Source organism: Nicotiana tomentosiformis, chromosome 12, assembly GCF_000390325.3.
Source record: "Nicotiana tomentosiformis chromosome 12, ASM39032v3, whole genome shotgun sequence".
In the NCBI taxonomy this organism is placed as follows: Eukaryota; Viridiplantae; Streptophyta; class Magnoliopsida; order Solanales; family Solanaceae; genus Nicotiana; species Nicotiana tomentosiformis.
In genome coordinates this window covers 21,495,415-21,512,313 of record NC_090823.1, presented here as the reverse complement: position 1 = coordinate 21,512,313, position 16,899 = coordinate 21,495,415, and the positions used below count along the sequence as shown (strand labels likewise).

The following is a 16,899-nucleotide window of genomic DNA, read 5'->3' as shown; positions in this document are numbered from 1 at the left end:
TATACTAGAGTTCCAGCATAATATGTTGGAAGTTCATACACAAGTGCTCCAATCTCCAATATAGTATGCTGGAACTTTCCGTGTGTTGGAGTTCCAGCATAATATATTGGAAGTTCATACACATGTGTACCAATCTCCAGTATATGATGCTGGAACTTTTCGTGTTGCAGCAAAATAGTGGCTATTTTTTAATTACCAATCTAAAAACTGGCTAACCTGTGCTATTTTCACAACAAAAAGGGCTAGAGTTAAAGAGAAGTAGGGATTAGAAACCCGATGAACTATAAGAAGCCATATTTCTATCATTTAGTAATTTTTTTTGGATGGTCATTCGATTTATCACTACTAGAAATCCGGGAAAATTCGACCGAGTCGTACCGACCAATATTGGTCGGTCAATAAAAGCGACCACAAAATCGTCCAAAGCGAATGAAAACTACCAAAAAAATATTTTATATTTTTAAAAAATTACATACCGACCGAAATCGGTCGATATATTGGTCAAATATTTGACCGCAATGATCAGACTTGCTTAATAAAGTACTTTTTTGATTACCGACCAACATCGGTAGGTTAGGTGGACCTATATTTTTAAATTTTAATAATTATATTATTATTTAAAATATTTTATAAAATTTATAGTTGAAGTTACTGACCAAAGTCGGTCCGTTATTACAGGAGAAGATCTTACCGACCAAATTTGGTGGATAGCAGTAATTTCTGAAAAATAACCAACCAACTTCGGTCGGTTCATAGGTCAAACATGGTCAAATTTTTGAATTACATTAAAATTTGCTATCTAAATAATATAAATATAATCCATTAACACTTTATTTTATAATACAAATAATGAATGCACTAACATATACTATAACAAGCTATATATAGTTAAAGTAGTACAACGAAGTGTGTGTATATATATATATATATATATATATATATATATATATATATATATATATATATATATATATATAGGTATAGCCACATCTAAGAACGCGAAGCGCTAGGGCTACAGGGTTAGATTTTTTTTGGGGATAGACTTGCGAAGAAGCAATAATCTAATTAGTATATATAATTGATCATCATCAAATATATCTATTTGTAAATTAATTCATCAACTTATAACTTACTTAGATGCATCGATGAATATTAAAAACAAAACGTGTCAACCTATATCGGTGAATATTAAAGACAAAACATCTCGACTTAATCGATTAATCTATGTCATGCATTATTAGTGATGAATGAATGAAATATAGAACAATACGAAATTTCTTTGACATGTATATATATGTATCACAAATTAAATAAATAAAAAAAGCTATTAGCATTAAGTAAATGAGTTAATATAATAATCGACTAAACGTATTTAAAATAGAATAATATTGGTTTATGAATTCATCAATTGATCAAGTTTTCGTGCGTAGTAATGTATGTGATTGATCATCAATTACAATATAGTGTGTGTGTGTGTGTGTGTGTGTGAAATGACCCATATACTTAATTATAACTTAAAAAATTAACTTAGATAGATGGATACAAAAGGTAAAACGTCTTGACCGATATTTATTAATCTATGTGATTTGTAACTAGTTATAAAACGAATGAATATATAAGACGAAACATGAAATTCGAATAAAATAAACGTCGTATATATATATATATATATATGCTTTTATTTGTTTATTATGATTGATTAATTATATATATATGTGTGAATAAAATATATGCTTATAGTTTATTAAAAGTAATTAGTTAATATTATTATTTATAAAGATTATGCTTATAGTTTATAATTATTTATTAGTAAATATATATATGTGGATAAAATATATGCTTATAGTTTATAATTATTTTTTAAAGTTTATAATATTTTAAGAAATAATAACACAAAAAAATTAATTTAGGTTTTTTTTAAGATAACCGACCGAAGTCGGTCGATTAATTGTGGTCAAACACAGTCAACGGTCACTTAAGTATATCGACCGACTTTACTGACTGACGTCAGTCGGTACTTTTAATTTCAGATATGAAATACGGGATTCCCCCTCATTTCTTTTCTTCTCTTCTCAAAATTTTCTAACTCTCATTCTCTTCTCCCTCACACATATAACACACTTCCCCCACTCCTTCTCTATTTCCCTCACACAAATCTTATTCCTCACTCCTCCGTGCCATCTCGTGTCGCCACTGCCTCCGTCGTCGTCGTCGTCGCTGCTGCTACTGCCTCCACTGCCCCTCCTCCTCCACCTCCTAAAAATTTCAAGTGTCGATTTGAACTTACATGAATTAGTTAATTATTATTTAAATTGATTGTCTAACTTTGAATTTTATTGAAATCTAGGGTTTAGGTCTTGTTAAAATTGAATTGAATTGAATTGATTATGTATGGTGTAAATTGATTGTTTAAGTTTGTATTGACTTGAGTAGTTTAGTTAGGAATTGAACGTTTAACTTTGAATTGAATTGAGTTTTTAGGATTTGTTCTTGTGAATTAAATTTTTAGGGTATGAATTGAACTTTTAGGGTTAAGTGTTGAACTTTTTAGATAGAGCTTATGTTTTGTGAGGTTAATTGAATTGTTTAGGGTATTAATTGAATTGTTTAGGGTATGGGTTAAATTTGTAGGGGTAATGGTTGAACTTTTAGAGATAAGTGTTGAACCTTTTGGGTATGAATTAAATTTATAGTTTATGTTTAAATTGAATGAATCATAATAAATTATATTTACTATAATTTAATTTTGGTATAATTAGCAAAAATTAATTATTTTAATTAACTAAAAATAATTTATTTAATTTATAATTGTAGAATAAATTAAAACCACACTAATTTAAACAACGCTTGAAAATTGTTGCCAAAAGTATTTGTGGGCACGCTTTTAAGGAGTGGCATAGTTTTAGGCCACACAATTTAGGCAACGCTTCTAAAACCTTGTTTTTAACTAGGAAGGCTATGCTTTTTAATTGTTGTCAAATTATAAAATATTTGACAACACTTACTCACAAATATTGCAACACTTTTAAATGGTTATGTTTATTCATTCTAAAAATCACCCCTTTTAAGTGTATTGTAAAACATTCAATAAATTTTCCCCAAATATTTTCCCCTATTATTTCTCTTAAGCGAAATATTTCCCCCAGTTCTGAAGAGGCAAAGGAGACCTCTAAACTATTTCTCCTTTGAAATTTCCCAATCCCTTTCCGCTGTTTCGCATACTCCGTCTCCTCCGCCGGCTTACAGCGACCAAGTCCATTCAGTACAAAGATGGAGTTTCAGCAATGAAACTAACTGAGGTGGTCTTGCACCGAGTCAACTTGTGTTGGCTCCTTCGGCGGTTCTTCCTCTGCAACACCTAGTCAAGTGCCGCCATCGACCTGTTTGCACCTTCCGTTCCTTTACGGAAATGGTTAACTTTGCTTCCATACTTGTATGTGCTGATCTTGTCAAACCCACTTTGATTAATCTATCTTTACTATAACTTTTTTTGTGTTTAATTTCTTTGCTAAGAACTATATATAATTTTGGTACGATTTTTAGTGTTGCACTCTAAATCTTGATGGATTTGAAGTTGTGAAATAAAAAACCCTTGTTGCACTTGAAGGATTGTTTAAGGGCTACTCATGCTTATTTTCCCTTAATATTTTCAGGTTTCAATCATAATTGTTTGTCCTATTATGAAAGAAATTAGTTTGCGTTCAATTTCTTCTATGCCTTATAAACCAACCCAAGTCTTAATATTGAAGTGTGTTCAATTTTCGACAGTTTATGCAGGGGCGAGACAAGTAGATCTGATCATCAATGACAGTGGTAAAAGACTTAAAAATTCTTCTCTAGAGGAGATAGGTGAGAGTTTGATATGATATTGTGTTTGTGTTTTATCCTTTTTCTTTCCTTTGGATATATGGTTGCTCATTACTAAAAGGTTTTATACTGGATTAATATGAATATAATATCATTTTTTGATATGTATGAATATGATATCGTTATGGAAAAAATCAGTTCTGCATTGATTTATCAGCGAGTGCTTATTTTGTCATGGTGGAAGTCAGATAGATATTATTTATGTGATTTTGTGATATTTATCTTGTAGTTTCTATCATCTACATTGCTTTTCGTATTGGAATGCCTCCATGAATCTATCCAAATAGTGAATTGCCCTACATTGTTATCAAGAGCTGTGTTAATATTATACTTTGTGAATCAAGTTGTTGATATTTCTGTAGTGCAATACTTAAAATCTTTGATCTGACTAATAACCTTACGGTAGTAATCTAACTTATATGGTTAGGTTCCTTTTGTTTCTCCATGCCTGAGAATGTTACTAATATAATCTAAATTCTGTGATTAGGTTCAGTATGTAGATATTTCATTTTTTACTTGCATTTTGCCCATCTATTGATACTGGAAAAAATAAAAACTTGCATATTCACTGCCTATTGCAAATTCTACTTAGTTCATGCTTGCAAAATATCTCCCTGGCACGTGTAAATATTGGCACAATAATAAGTAATGGCTATTACTTCATTACAATAACTACTAGTATATAATTTATTATCAATCTAACTGGATGCCAATCTAGCCAATTGATTTATAAATTGCGAGTTTCATATTTATAGATATTCGTGTAAAAATTGAGTTTGTTGAAACTTTCTGTTTCAAGATACCTTGAATGAAAGTAAGACTAATGCATTCCGTAAGGAACATAAAGATTTTTGGATTTTTGCCAAGTATTTTTATGCTTCAAAAGAAATATTATATATATTAAATATTGTTATTATTACAACCCATACAAAGTTAGTTAATTCTTCTTGATTTTGGATTCATCATCCATGTTTAGCATACTGAAGTCTTTCTCGTGTACTAGGTATTCATCTGAGTTATGGTTATTCATTAATGCATTCAGGAAGCTTACTTGTGACTTTTAGTGTGATGTGATTTGTACTTTCCCTTGGTATTTAGGTTGGTTCATGACCACATGAAAAGAGATATACATTGGCAGAATTTAGTTGAGAACACAAAGCAGAGAAATGCACTCTACAAGGTTACTTAAGCAATATCTGGTAACTTTCTATCCAGTTATACAATTGCTTTATCCTTCAAACTTCTTGCCCGTAGAATTGTGAAACATATACTATTGTTGAAGCCGAAACTGTAATTTTATCCACCAGTTATTTTCTCTAAAATCAGTACTCCATTATAACATATGTTCAACTTCATTAGAAAGTTTTATGTTTCATACCACCTGAAAATTAGAAAAATATATCATACCACCTAAAAGTTTATGCCTTCTTATTCCTTAGTTTTATCATCTTTGAGGACATTCATAAGGCGAAGCGAAAAGCATCTTACCTACATATTTGTGAAATCAAACGAATTATTTTCTTATACAAAGAACAAAAGAATATCATGTTTTATGCAAGAGGGGTCGTACATGCATTCAAAAGTTACTGCTTTCTAACATAGACATGGTGTACAAGTAGCTTCCAAATGTCATTTTCTCTGTTGAAAGTATTGCGCATCTGATTGGTGAAGATAAGTGCTAAGTTGGATAGTTTGTTATTACATATTCTATCAGAAGATCACTGTTAAGTTTGTAGTCCTCCTGTATAACGAGGCCAACTTAAATAGGATTGTATAAAGTTATTTGCCCGTGGTGGTGTAAACTGTTCTATATCCGCTACTCACTGAAACACATAAGAAATTATTCTGAATGTCAAATGGCTATTGATTTCGGTTTGTCCTCTCATCCATTGTCTTTTGCCCTGGTAGTACTACTTTTTCATTGTTATTAGTGTTGCGCTTTTGATTGGTGAAAATATGCTCATTTGAGTTTGCACTTGTATAATATTGGTTTCTATCTAACTTTTAATTTAATTTTAAATTTGTAGGAAAATTCTGGAGATGGAATTGAAAATGTAAACATCAGTAATGGAGGTGAAATCGTACAAATCTAATCTAGGGTTTGAGAGTGAGAGAAAAGAAGCTTTACATTATTCTGAGGTTGAAAAGAATGAGAAAATGATCCGTTCCTCTATAAAATGATAAGTCCAAAATAATATACACACCTAACCCACTTCCTCTCTAACCGACTCTATAAATAATTACAAAAGAAAGACAAATGGGCCTGGCCCAATACAAATAATAACAAAACAAAAATATGGGCCTAATACTAATCAGGAGTGGGTGGTATATTTCTAACACCCCCCCTCAAGTTGGAGGGTGACAAAACCCCCAACTTGGAAAGAAAACCATGATGAGTAGCACCACCGAGAACCTTAGTGAAAATACCAGCCAACTGAGAAGAAGAAGTATGCAGCAGATGAATAAGGCCTTCAGTAAGCTTGGCCCGCACCAAGTGGCAGTCAAGTTCAATATGCTTCGTTCGTTCATGAAAAACTGGGTTCTTAGCAATGTGGATAGCAGCATGAGAATCACAAAACAAAGAAATAGGTGAATATGAATGCAAACCCAAATCAGATAACAAACGAGACATCCAGGCCAGCTCAGTCACAACTTTGCTCATTGCCCTGCATTCAGCTTTAGCAGAAGACATGGAGACAACATGCTGCTTCTTAGACTTCCAAACTACAAGACTGCCACCCAAAAACATACAATAACCACTCACAGACTTCCTAGTGTCAAGACAGGCAACCCAATCACTATCACAGTAAGCAGTTAGAGACAAATCAGAGAAATTGTTGAAGAAAATCCCACAATCAGAGGTACCTTTCAGGTATCTTAACACATGGAGTGCAACTTGCATATGGGGAAGACAAGGGGATTGCATGAATTGACTAAGGTGTTGAACAACAAAATAAATATCACGCCGAGTGTGAGTAAAAAAATTCAACTTCCCAATAAGAGACCTGTAGACATCAGGCTTTGGTAAGGGATCACCTCCATGAGCTTTAAGCTTGGCAGACAACTCAAGAGGACAAACACAGGAGAAACATCTGAGCAGTGAAAGTTAGCCAATAGATCAAGGATAAACTTCATCTGATGAATGAAAACCCTAGAATCTGAATAATAAACCTCAATGCCCAGAAAATAGTTAAGGGACCCCAAATCCTTAATCTTGAACTGAGCATGGAGAAAGGACTTAACATCAGAAATTTTAGAAGAATCTGCCCCAGTGATCACAATGTCATCCACATAAACAACCAATATCACAAGAGAAGCACCAGAACCCTTAATGAAGAGGGAGTAATCATTGAGAGAAGATGAATAACCTCTAGATGTGAGGTCTTGAGAAAGCTTAGCATACCATTGCCTTAAAGCTTGTCTCAAGCCATAAAGAGACTTCTGAAGCTTGCACACCAATTGGTCAGAACCAGATGTGGAGAGAACAGAATAACCAGGAGGAAGCTTCATGAAAACTTCCTCATCCAAGTCCCCATGCAAAAAGGCATTATTGGCATCAAGCTGAAAAAGGGGCCACTGTCTTTTAACAGCAAGAGCAACCAAAGTTTTAATGGTGGACATTTGATAACATGAGAGAAAGTCTCTTGGAAATCAATATCCTCTACCTGAGTGTTCCCCCTAACCACCAATCTAGCTTTATACCTCTTAACACTTCCATCAGCCTTATATTTAACCTTGTAAACCCACTTACACCCAATAGGTTTCTTACCAGGAGGCAAAGGCATGACAGACCATATGCCATTGGCTTCCAAAGCCTCAAATTCATGTCTCATAGCCTCCTGCCATTCAGGAAGAGGGACAGCTTGAGAGTAAGACTCGGGCTCAAAAATAGAAAGATCAGCAGGAGCTGATAAGGAAACAACATGCCTAGAACAAGTAGGGAAAGAACAAACATAGTTTTGGAGCTAGCTGGGGGGATTGTGAGGTTTGGAGGACTTCCTGACAGGTGAAGGAGAAGTGAAGTGAGTAGGAGAAGAAGAAGGCAAAGCAGTAGAAGAAGGAGAAGAAGAAGAAACATTACAAGGAGGGGGTGAAGATGACGGGGAAGATGAGGGAAACACCTCACCACTTATCTCACCCGAAGAAGGGAAGTAAGAAGTTGCAGAAGGAAAGACATCAACATGAGATGACTGGGAAGGAAAAACAGTAGAAAGAGTGGAGGAAGTTTGGGCAAAAGGAAATATGGTCTCATGGAAAATAACATCTCTGGACACAAAAGAAGATTTGGAAGCAAGATTATACAACTTATAGCCTTTTTTAGCAAAAGGGTAGCCTAAGTAAACACAAAGGACAGACCTAACTCCAAACTTGTCCCTATGGACCCTAGGAACAGTAGCATAGCATAGACATCCAAAAGATCTCAGATGGCTATAGGAAGGAGGCTTTCCATAGAGGAGTTCAAAGGGGCTTTTGTGATGGAGAAGAGGTGAAGGGAACCTGTTGATAAGATTAGTGGCAGTGAGAATGCAATCACCCCAGAAAGAAGCAGGCAAGCTGGATTGAAAAAGCAAAGCTCTTGCAGTTTCAAGCAAGTGTCTATATTTCCTTTCAACTACACCATTTTATTGAGGAGTGTGTAGACAAGAAGTCTGGTGGATGATGCCTTTCTCAGTAAAGAATTTGGAACCATAGGTAGAGGAACCTAGTTCTAAAGCATTGTCACTCCTAACAGTTTGAATCTTGAAAGAAAAATGGGTATCTACCATGGCTATGAAAGCCTTAAGGAGGTCAAAAGCACTGCTTTTGGAACCAAGAAGGTGGGTCCAGGTAGCCCTAGTGTAGTCATCAACTATAGTGAGGAAATACCTAGCACCACCTGATGTGGGGGAATGGTAGGGACCCCAAGTATCAACATGGATTAGTTGAAATGGGGAAGAAGATTGAATGGAACTATCAGGGAAAGGTAACCTAGTTTGCCTGGCCAAGGGACAGACAGAACAAGGGAAGGATTGCTTAGGGGAAAGACAAGAACTAATATCAGAAATAAGTTTCATCTTAGAAAAAGGTAAATGTCCTAGTCTAAAATGCCAAAGAACATCCATTTTATTAATAGTGGAATTAGATGAATTACAAACAGGATCAACAGGAAAAACAGAATCAGGTGAACACACTTCAATAACAGGAAAAGAAACAACAGAAAGAGATGAACATGGCATGGATGTTGACTGAGTAATGTCCAGCTTGTATAGCCCTTTGTCCAGTTTACCAAGAACCAGTGGCTTCTTCAGAGAAGGCCCCTGTAAGACACACACAACCTTAGAAAATTGAGCAATGCCATCAAATTGTGCCACTAATTGATAAACAGAAATAAGGTTAAATTGGAAAGTTGGAACATACATGAGTGAAGTGTGAAATTGGAAAACAAAGTCAAAGATCCAGTAAGTGTAACCTTAACTTTATATCCATTAGGAAGAGATACAAGGCAAAGAATAGTGAGAGGTTCTAGATTAAAGAGAAGAGACTTTTGAGAAGTCATATGATCAGATGCCCCAGAGTCAAGAATCCAAGTCGAACTATCTACTTGTGAAAATAAAGCAGGTTTAAGTAACACATTGTGAGTAGCAATCCTACCAGCAAAATGAGCAGAGGCCATGAGAGAGTGAGAAGGATTTGGGCTAACATGAGACTGTTGCAGAAGCAACATCAGTTGAGAATATTGCTCCTTGGTCAGCCCTGGCACTCCAGAGTGCTGATCAGATGCATCATTTGAAAATACAGTACTGGGACTAGGGCTAGAATGGACTGAGAAGACAGAAGAAGACTCAATAACAACATTGGCAGATGCTCTTCGAGGTGCATCATTCTTTTTGAATTTGAAATTGGGTGAAAAATCATGGAGCTTGTAGCACTTTTCAATGCTATGTCCAGATTTCTTGCAGTATTTGCAAATAAGAGACTTTGAAGGCTCAAAATTCACCCGAGATGCATAAGCAGGTTTAGAAGCACCAGCATTAAAAGAGGTAGACTCTGAGGTAAATTGAGAGGTAGAGGACACTTGTCTCTGTTTCTCATCACTTAGGAGAATGCTGTACACAATATCAATAAAGGGGAGGGGCTTTAGCATAATGATGTTGCTGCGCACCTGAACATATACATCATTCAACCTTATCAAAAACTGGTAAACACGTTGCTCCTCCTCTGCCTTTACGCCACCACCACAAGTGCACTTATACTCAGAAATAGAAGCCAACTCATCCCACAATTACTTTATTTTGTTGAAGTAAGAGGCAATATCAAGAGCACCCTGAGAAATGTGAGATAATTCCTTCTTTAGCTCAAAAACTCTAGCTCTATCAGCCTGCCCATACCTAGTCTCTAATTCCCTCCAAATATCCTTAGCATATTCAGAATACACGACTGTTCGATGGATTTGCTTAGTGACAGAGTTGGAAAGCCATGCAATAACTAAATCATTGCATCTATGCCATTGTTGCATGAGAGGAGATCCCTCAGGAGGTTTCTCAACAGTCCCATGGATGAAATCCAGCTTGTTTCTAACGGAAAGGGCAACCAACATGGATCGTCGCCAACTCCCATAACAAGTCCCATCAAAGGGCTCAGAAACTAAAGAGCTTCCCAACAAATCAGAAGGATGAACATATAAAGGATGGCAAGGGTGAGTATAATCATCAGGATGGAAAGGAAGACGTGTGTGTGTTGGGTAGTATCACTTGTAATATCAGAAATAGACGAAGGCGAAGATGCAACAGATATCGCCATTAAAACCAAAACAATGCTAAAAAAAATAATCCTAATGAAGAATCACAAGACAATAGGAGAAAATGAGACACGATACCAACTCTTCTTGCAACCGGAGAAGGTACGGCCTTGGAATCGAAAGAACAGTCACCAACAAACCCTAACACATGCAGTTTGGAGCTTGATGCGCAAAATTGAAGCAATAACTAGTGAAGTAGCAATAATTATCGTGTTGTGTAGAAGAGAAGACCACAATATGGCTCGACCAGTAAAAAAATCCATCGATTTCGTCAGTTTCGTCGGAGCTCATAACGGTGATGAAATCCTACGAGGGTAACCTCGGAAGGAAGGGGAACATTAGATCTATGGGATTCCGTGGCTCTGATACCATGTAAACATCAGTAATGGAGGTGAAATCGTACAGATCTAATCTAGGGTTTGAGAGTGAGAGAGAAGAAGCTTTACATTATTCTGAGGTTAAAGAGAAGGAGAAAATGATCCGTTCCTCTACAAAATGATAAGCCCAAAATAATATACATACCTAACCCTATTTTTCCTCTAACCGACTCTCTAAATAATTACAAAAGAACGACAAATGGGCATGGCCCAATACAAATAATAACAAAACAAAAATATGGGCCCAACACTAATCAGGAGTGGGTGGTATATTTCTAATAGAAAATGGTGGACTAGATCAAATTGATTTATCGAAGGTTAATGACGAAGAGTTATAGACTATTATGATGTTTATGATATAATATGAATATATATAATTTTGTAAGGTTAATGGCTGGCAGGCACCATGAAATAATTTTTTCATTATTTGATGTAGTGTATGAAATATTCCTTCTTCAAAGTTCATTACAAGTATATTCATTTGAAACAAATTTTGTTATTTAATAGTTAATGCAGCGTTTGAGATCTCCATACTAAAGTTCAAATTTATGAAATATGTATGATAATGCTACGCTTCTAAAAGATCTCCATACAAATTTTGATTCATGCATAAAGGTTAAAATATGTATGATAATGCTACGCTTCTAAAGTGTGGCAGTAGGGTATAATATTAAAGATCACGTTTTACAAACGTTGCTATTGGAGCAACGCTTGGAAAGGGTTGCTTATAAGGTGACAATGAGCACGCTTAAAAAATGTAGCTATAGGACATAAAAAGCGTGGCTATTGTACGTTGTGGCCTTTGCCTCACGAAAAGCGTTGCTTTAGGGAAAATGTTACGCTTGCTTAGATCACCCCCTGAAAAGCTTTCCCTTAGGTCAAAAAGTGTGGCCTTTGATCAAAGCCAACTCTTTCTAAAGCTGAGGCCACATTTTTTGATTATGGTTAAGGCCTAAAATGTTGTAGTGTCTAATACTTATGGAAATATCTCAATTTATTTCTACTTTATTTGTATAGATGGAACATCATACTTGTCACGACCCAAAATCCTTTAAAGGTCGTGATGACGCCTAACACCGCTGTCAGGCAAGCCTGTAATACTTGATTAACTTAATTACCCATTTTAGTATTTTGAAATCATAATTTCCCTCAATTTAATAGTAAAAGATGGAAGTCCAGAGTAAATGAAAGTATTTTTCACAATCTCAATACTGAACAACCCATAATCACCCAAAACCTCAGTGTCACAAGTGCATGAGCATCAACTAGGAATGTAAAATAGAATACAACATCTGTCCGGAATACAAATTGGACAGAAAAAAATATAAATACTCTGAAGGAGACTCTGCTAGCTGCGAGTCGTAATATGGAATGCAGCTCACCTAAGTCCCCGCATATAAACACGCCTCTGCTCTCACAAGGTCACTAGACATATATGTACCTGCATAAAAATATGCAACAAGTGTAGTATGAGTACGTAAATCAACGTGTACCCAGTAAATATCTAGCCTAACCCCGGAGGAATAGAGACAAGGGGCCAACATCGATGCTTACTAGCTGTCCAATAATATCAAGTAGAGTAAAGAGGTAAATAAATATGAGGCAGAGTAAATAAATAAAATAAGCAAGCATAAAATACGTGGTACAAATTTCCCTCCTTAACCGGAGCATATATATAGATGTAGTGGATCTCATCAAATAAATTGTCTTAATTCAAATCAGGAAAACTCACGGATACACTGGCTTCTTGCCAAATATTATGCACGATTCCATGAGGATATGTTATAGGAAATGCCGAGGCGTATGACCCAATCCAATATAAATATTTAAACTGTGCACTGCCGAGGGTCGAACGACACGAACCATAGATGCATCTATTAAACTACCGAGGAGAACGGCCCACTACCATGAGAGTGTGGTACATAAATCCCGCCGAGGCGATCGACCTGATCCCATTAGAATAAAGAGCTTTGACGGGTCCTTGACCCCACTCACGAATAAATGTGTGAGTTGTAATTTCTTTAACAAAAACTTTCAATGAAACATATATATCACAAAAACATGTCGTAAGAGGAGTAAAATCATTCAGTGACTAATCATGAACTCGAGAAGTCTCTACAATAGCAAGTCTAGTCTCAAGTAGTAATGTAAAACAGAGGAATTTAATAGGCGAGAGACTGCTCAAATAGTACAGTTATAGCATGATGTAAACCTAAGCCTACCCGGACAATAACATGAATGTAGCTACGTACGGGCTCTCGTCACCTTGCGCGTACGTAGCCGCCACAACAAATAGCACACAGCAATATACAACACCTAGGGGTAATTTCCCCCTCACAGAGTTAGACAGGAGACTTATCCGCTCCGAAGTTCCATAACCGGCTCCAATGCCACTGTATCACTTCAAACCGATGCCCGTCGTTCAGAAACTAGTCAAACAATGTGCAAACCCACAAAAATATACTCTAATACTCATTATAATTCAATTTACAACAATTTCCAACTCCGCTCGAAAAGTTGATAAAAATCACCCTCAGGCCCACGTGCCCGGATTCCGAAAATTTTCGAAGATAAACATTATCTATAACCCCACGAACTCAAATATATATTTCATTCCAAATTCCATGTCCAAATTCGTGGTCAAAATCCAAAAATATAATTTCTAGGTTTTTCTACCAAAATCCCAAATTTTACAAATTTTCATGTTCAAATCCATGTATAAACCTTGTATTTAACTCACAACTAGTAGGATTCACTTACCTTATGATTGATGGTAAAAATGATGCTCCAAATCCGCTCTTAGGTCGGCTCTCATGCAGAAAATGAGATAAAAATGGCCAAAACCCGTATTCTTACAACTTATACACTGCCCAGACGACCCTTATTCGCGAACGCGGCAAGCCCCTCGCGTTCGCAAATCTCACCAAGCATAGGCCCAGAAAATCTTCTTCGCGTTCACGCTCCTCACGGCGCATTCGCGAAGCCTTCTGCCCTCACTGCTTCTTGTTCGCAAACCCGGCCTCGCGTTCGCGTAGGCCAAACGGCCTCAGGCCCAACTCCTCACTTCCTTCTACGCGTTCGCGACTGCCCAATCGCGTTCGCGTAGGTCCATCAAGCCCTTCACTGCGTTCGCGTTCACGTCTCCCCCCATCGCATTCGCGATGGGAAAATCTAGCAGCCTCCAAAAGTCTCCTTCGCGAACGCATGAGTCCCTTTGCGTTCGCGAAGAAGGAAACCAGATAGCAGCAAAAGCAACAACAAATCATTCCGTTTTGGTCCGAAACCACCCTGAAACATACCCGAGGCCTCCGGGACCCCATCCAATCACCCAAACCAGTCCTATAACATAACACAAACTTGCTCGAGGCCTCAAATCACACCAAATAATATCGAAATCACGAATCACACCCCAATTCGATCTTAATGAACTTCAGAACTTCAAACTTCCACATTCGATGCCGAAACCTATCAAATGACCTCAAATTTTGCACACAAGTCACATTCTACATTACGGACCTACTCCAACTTCCAAAATCAGAATCCTACCCCGATATCAAAAAGGTCCACTCCCGGTCAAACTTCCCAAAAACCTTCAAATTCCAACTTTCGCCAAATGACCCCAAAATGACCTACGGACCTCCAAATCCACATTCGGACACGCTCCTAAGACCAGAATCACCATACAGAGCTATTCCCAAGCTCGAAATTCCAAACGGACATCGATAACATTAAAATACACTTCCACCCAAACTTATAAAATTCTTCCAAAATGCTAACCTTCCATAATGAGCACCGAAATGTTCCTAGGTCATCCCAAACCCGATCTGGACATACACCCAAGTACGAAATCATCATACGAACCTATTGGAATCTTCGAATATCAATTCCGAGGTTGTTTACTCAAAAATCAAACTTGAGTCAAAATCCTCCAACTTAAAGCTTCTAAAATTGGAATTTTCTTTCCAAATCAACTCTGAACTTTTCGAAATTTAATTCCGACCACACGTACAAGTCATAATACCTGAAGTGAAGTTACCCATGACCTCAAACCGCCAATCGATATGCTAGTACTCAAAACGATCGGTCGGGTCGTTACAGTACTTGGATGTACAATAGGAATTATCCTAATCGGCGGGGATTGAGGAGGGATTTTGTAAAAGGGGTTGATGACTTTATTAGATATGTAATGTCACTTTCATCATACTAAATTAAAGGAGTAATTAGGTGCCCTTGTGTCAAGTGCGATTGTGTGAAGTTTAAAAAATCGGAGAAAGTTAAGCTTTATCATTATAGGAAGGGGTTTGTAGAGAATTACTTTGTGTGGACTAATTATGGAGAGATCGATGGTAGCCGTGAAATATTTCATAACATGATTGTTGGTGAAAGTAGTAGGTCGGTGGAGAATAGAAATCAAGATTACATAACTTATGATATGGTTGCAGATGCTTTTGGGATGCATGTCAGGGTTGAGCCCAATGAAAATGTTGAAGAAACTCCTAATGATGATGCAAAATGTTTTTATGAACAATTAGAGGAAGCCATTCGTCCACTACGTGAAAGAAGTCCGCACTCTGAGCTGTCTGTTGCAGTTAGATTACTAAGTACCAAATCTGATTGGAATATTTTTCAAGCGGACATGGACTCTTTCATTGACCTTATGAGTGAACTAGTTGACCCAAATATCAACTTACATCGTGATTTCTATAAGGCAAAGAGATTGGTTTCTAAATTAGGACTTTCATCGATGAGAATTGATTGTTGTGAATATGGTTGCATGTTATATTATAAAGATGATGCAAATTTAGAAAGTTGTAAATTCTGTGAAAGCCTCGTTTCAAGAGGATTTCCAGTGGGAATATAGTTGTTGTGAAGGCGATGCATTATTTGCCTCTTATACCTAGGTTAAAGAGGTTATATGCGTCGATGAGTTCTGCTCCTCATATGAGATGCCACTTTGAAAATAGAATACCACCTGGTGTTATGTATCATCCTTCAGATGGAGAAGCTTGGAAGCACTTTGATAGGACATATCCAGATTATGCTAGTGAACCAAGGAACATTCGGTTAGGTTTGTGTGCGGGTGGCTTCACGCCTTTTTCTATATCTGCGATACCATATTCACGCTGGCCTGTCTTTCTTACACCTTATAATCTACCACTTGAGTTGTGTATAATTAGTCCATATATATTTTTAAATTATATTATCCTCGGTCCACATAATCCAAAATTTTTTATTGATGTATATTTGCAACCTTTGATTGATGAGATAAAATAGTTGTGGTATGATGGTGTTGAAGCATATGACATATCAACCAAATAGGTTTTCAAATTGCGTGCTAATTTAATGTAGACTATTAATAATTTTGCTGCGTATGGAATGTTGTCTGGGTGGATGACTGCTAGGAAGCTAGCTTGTACTTACTGCATGGAAAATGGTAAGGCGTTCACTTTGAAACATGGACGAAAGCAATCATGGTTTGATTGTCACCGTTAGTTCTTGCCTGATGATTATGGGTTTAGAAGGATGAAAAATGCATTCAAAAAGAATAAAGTGGAATATGATTCTCCATCTCCGATACTTTCGGGTGAGGAAATTTAGGAGAGGGTCCTGAACTTCAGTAAAGTTACTGAGGCTCCACCTTCTAGATCCCCTGATATGGTGTTACTCATAATTGGACGAAACAGAGTATATTATGGGAGTTGCCTTATTGGAAGGATAATTTTCTCCGACACAATCATAATGTCATGCATATTGAGAAGAATTATTTTGACAATTTGTTCAACACAGTGATGGATGTTAAAGGTAAAACAAAGGATAACCCGAAGGATAGAATGGACTTACAAAAATATTGCAGGCGGCCTGAATTATACTTGTAGA

At 36.6% G+C, this 16,899-nt stretch overlaps 1 long non-coding RNA gene across 1 annotated transcript; it reads left to right on the top strand.

The window, feature by feature from the left end:
• The first annotated feature begins 3,040 nt into the window (after positions 1–3,040).
• Positions 3,041–16,248, top strand: LOC117276673 (uncharacterized). Its single transcript, XR_004506944.2, has 4 exons — positions 3,041–3,433; positions 3,769–3,849; positions 4,966–5,066; positions 5,895–16,248. It is a non-coding gene; the product is annotated as an uncharacterized lncRNA (long non-coding RNA).
• The last annotated feature ends 651 nt before the right edge of the window (positions 16,249–16,899 follow it).